Here is a 5,000-nt window from a genome sequence, read left to right on the forward strand (position 1 = left end):
TGATCTATTTATTTATTTGTTTATATTAATATATATCCTTTATTTCCTTTATAATTTTTTTATATATTTATTTATTTATTTGTTGTTTATTCATTTATATGTTTATTTAGTTATTTTTTTATTAATTTCTCTATTCAATTATTAATTTATTACTTTAATCATATATTTATTTATTATATATTTTATTTATTCATTAATTTATTTCTTTTATTTATTATCTGTATTTATTTATTTATTTATTTATTTATTTATTTATTTATTCATTTATCTATTTATCCATTTATCAATCTATTTATCAGATAATTAATTTACTATCTCGTTTGTAATTATCTACACAATCTTCCCATTGCACGATCAAATAAAGACACACACACACACACACACACACACACACACACACACACACACACACACACACACACACACACACACACACACACACACACACACACACACACACACACACACACACACACACACACACACACAACTAATACTACTTACTAGAAAACTAGAGAGGGCAATTCTAGATCCTAGATAACTATGCAGCACTTTGTCTTAGTGAAACTTTACATAGTCACTGAAATAAAATATAATTTAAATCTAGTCAAGACAGACCTATCTGGAATTAATCTAGGAACGTAAAGAACAGTGCAAAACGATAAGAATAATTTATTTGTCCCTTTTCTAGAATCTATTTGTATCTAGATCAATTTATTTAGATGAATAATTGAAAAAAAAATAAAGGTCTGGTAGTGGTTGCTATGGAGACGAATATAAACAAAAGAGTGGTTGCCATGGAAACCAATGTAAACAAAAACAAAAATGTAAACAAAGGTCTTGATATTGAGTATCACAATTCGTCGTGCATAACCAGCGATTCTATCCATGGGGAGACAATGTCTCTGCGTTCCTCTGGTCCATAGGGGGCGCCAACTGATTTCCTAATATATGTCTTGAGAATAAAAAATGTCTTACCTTTGAAGAAACGAATAATAATAACAATAAAAAGTAATGATAAAACAATCTCTTTGATGATTTAAATTTGTTCAACAATTGGAACAAATGATGACGAATGAACAAAATGTTCAAGAGAAATGTCAAGAAATGTGATTGATGTTCATAAGAAGAACGGAGATCAGAGTTCATCATAATTCTAGAACATTTTTCCCAAAATGCTTCGGACAGGATTATGGTTAAATCTGTTGTCGGGAGCGACGCGTTTTGGTTTTGAATGAAACGTAAAAGTTTTAGGATATTTGCTTTTTTAAGTGTTTTCATATTTTTCTTCGCAATGCATATATACACGCATATATATATACATATATGTATATATATATATATGTATATATATATTTATATATTTATATATGTATATATATATAATGTATATATGTATATATATGTACATATTTATATGTATATATATATATATATATATATATATATATATATATATGTGTATATATATATATATATATTATAAGGCATCTGTATGTCTCTCGTAGTGTAATTTGTCTTACAATAAGTAAACAAACAAATAAATAAATAAATAATAGATAAATGAATAAATAGATAAATCTAAAACTAGAAATATAAATTTTATCAAAGATGTGAAATGTTGATACAAAAATAAAATTAATAATAATAAAGAAAAAGAATGAGATACACAGGGATTGTCCGGAGGTCCGGCATGGGACCACTAAGGCTTTGGATCACGTGCTGGGCTCGTGATCAACAGTTGTTACCCTTTCGGTGGAGAGCTCAAAGCTTATGTTGTCCTCTATGTGAGCTTGTACTCACGCGCACACACACGCACACACACACACACACACGCGCGCGCGCGCATGCAACCTTTTTGCTCAAGGGAGACAATAACGGTTTGCAGTATGTTGATGCCTTCCATGCCTTGATCGGAACCCGGTCTTGGACCTGTTGAGTTGGCAGGCCGAGATACTAACTCGCTTTACGAGCGAGCCATATGTGTGTGTGTGTGTGTGTGTGTGTGTGTGTGTGTGTGTGTGTGTGTGTGTGTGTGTGTGTGTGTATGTGCGTGTGAATGTGTGTGTTTGTATGTGTATATGTGTGTGTGCGTGTGTGTGTATGTGTGTGTGTATGTATTTGTGTATGCGTATGTGGTAAACTGTGTGTACATGTGTGTGTGTGTACATGTACGTGTGAGTGTGTGTGTGTTTGTATGTGTATATGTGTGTGTGTGTGTGTATGTGTATGTACGTGTATCTGTGTGTACGTGTGTGTTTGTGTGTGTGTATCTGTGTGTGTGTGTGTGTGTGTATGTGTTTATGTTTATGTGCATATGGATGCGCATATGTATGTGTATATATGCGTGTGTGTGCGCGTGTATCTGTATGTGTGTGTGTGAATGTGCGCGTATGTATGTTTGTGTGTGTGTATTGTGTGTGTATGTGTATGTGCATATATGTACGCATATGTATGTGTATATGCGTGTGTGTGCTCCTGTATCTGTGTGTGTATATGTGTATATTTTCCTAGTATCTTACGGGAAAGGAGAGCTAAGCTCGTGGGGTCCCGTCTTTGTATCTCTGTATTCAGTTTGCTCTTAAATTCTTGTACGTGTGTGTGTACATGTGTGCGTATGTGCGTCTGTGTGCGTGTATGTACGTTCTTGCTATCACACAAATCATACTATAGGAGAATTCAATTGCAGATATGCTGAGTAATTATGACCGATAAATCATTTAAATCTATGATTATTTTATCCATCTTTTTATCAAGTAAATATAACAAAATAGAAATGTATCTAGTGGCAAAATCCTCTAGGAATAGTCTAGTATTTATATGAAACAGCTTGCGAAACCCAAAAAGCAAGTTAATTGACTAAATTGATAGTTATATGGGATGGTACTCGTATCCTATTGCAACTTGCCTTATTTGGTGGACCTGCATAAGTTAACATTTAGTTTCACTTTAAATTGGCGAATTCTTTTTACTATTATCCTTATTGCATCCTTGGTTTGGTTCATCTAGAAATCTAGTTTCGTCCTTCTAAAGGATTGCGTTTATTCTAGGATTCTTCTAAGCAATTGCATCTATAGGATTTTTCTGTCAATATATGCGGGTGTGTTAGGGAAAGTAATGTTGTTGTTTTTTTGTTGTATGATTTATTTGGGTTCTCGTAACCTATTGCATTTGGTGGGTGTATTTTGTATATGTACTTGTATCATATTGCATTTTTTTTTTTTTTTTTTTTTTTTTTTTTTTAGGATTCTCCCTTCTACCACAACTACCATACCACCGTAACTACCTACCACTACCAAAGCCTTAATGAGTACAATCGATCACGTGACCAAACAAGATTTATTGGCACTACAGGGTAAAGGAAAATGAGTCTTACGTGTTTAGGCCATAAGGGTTGTTTTTGTACAAAATGGGATATTCAGGATTTCCAACCAATAAACAGAATTTCCGGGTTCATAGGGAGGGAAGGGGGTGGGAAGGGAGGGAGGGGAGGAATGGGGGGGAGAAAAGAGGGGGGAAGAGAAGAGGAGGTTAATTCCCAGCACTTTGGGAAACGAGGCTTCATCTTACTTTCCAGCCTTTTGGAGAACAGAGATTACCTTATTTCCCAGCAGTCTGGAGAACGGAGATTATCTTACTTTCCAGCATTTTGGAGAACGGAGATTATTTATTTCCCAGTAGTCTGGAGAACGGAGATTATCTTACTTTCCAGCATTTTGGAGAACGGAGATGATTTTATTTCCCAGTAGTCTGGAGAACTGAGATTATCTTACTTCCCAGCATTTTGGAGAACGGAGATTTATTTCCCAGCAGTTAATTAAGAGAATAAGGTTTCATCTTATATCCCAGCAGCCTTGGGAACGGACCTTATCTCATAACCCAGCAGTTTGGAGAACGGAGCTTATCTTAGTTCCCAACAGTTTGGGAAACGAAGCTTCATTTTATTTCCTGACACTCCGGGGAACAAACCTTATTTTATTCCCAACAACTTGGGGAACGGACCTTATCCTATATCCCAGCAGCCTTGGGAATGAACTATATCTTATTTCCCAGCAGTTTGGGAAACGAAGCCTCATTTTATTTCCTGACAGTCTGGGGAACAAAGCCTTATATTATTTCCCAGCAAACTGAGGAACGAACCTCATCTTGTAACCCAGCAGTCTGGGGACCAAAGTCTCATTTTTTTATCCCAGCAGCCTGGCGAACTAATTATCGATAATGTCAGCTGGGATATAAGAAATGTCTAGAAAGATGAGAACTAGATTGATATATCCTAATTCCTCTTCTCTAGGGCCGAAAGCAATCCCCAAGAGCTGAATAGAATCGTGTGTACGTGTGTGTGTGTGTGTGTGTGTGTGTGTGTGTGTGTGTGTGTGTGTGTGTGTGTGTGTGTGTGTGTGTGTGTGTGTGTGTAATATACGAAAGCGCTCCTCTTCATTTAGTCTTTCTTGCACATATATGTATGTATATATCTATTTCATGTGTACGTGTGTGTGTGTGTGTGTGTGTATGTGTAATATACGAAAGCGCTCCTCTTCGTTTAGTCTTTCTTGCACATGTGTGTATGTATATATCTATTCATGTGTACGTGTGTGTGTGTGTGTGTGTGTGTGTGTGTGTGTGTGTGTGTGTGTGTGTGTGTGTGTGTGTGTGTGTGTGTGTGTGTGTGTGTGTGTGTGTGTGTGTGTTCGCGTTCTAAGCTCTAGATAGTTTCCAGGATCGGTTCTAGTTAGCTACCACGCCCATTGCAAGGTCGAGATCCCAATTCTAGACCAGTTTTTAGCCGTTTACTCGCTAGTAACACAGTCACACTAGAATCACACTAGAATGACGCGTGTATGTGTGTTTGTGTGTGTATGTATGTATGAATGTATGTACGTATGTATGTATGTGTGTATGTATGTATGTATGTATGTTTGCATGTATGTGTGTATGTATGAATATATGCATGTATATGTATGTATGTATGTGTGTATGTATGTATGTATGTATGTATATAT

This window comes from Oratosquilla oratoria, chromosome 12 (genome assembly GCF_046742065.1).
Source record: "Oratosquilla oratoria isolate Oo_2021 chromosome 12, ASM4674206v1, whole genome shotgun sequence".
In the NCBI taxonomy this organism is placed as follows: domain Eukaryota; kingdom Metazoa; phylum Arthropoda; class Malacostraca; order Stomatopoda; family Squillidae; genus Oratosquilla; species Oratosquilla oratoria.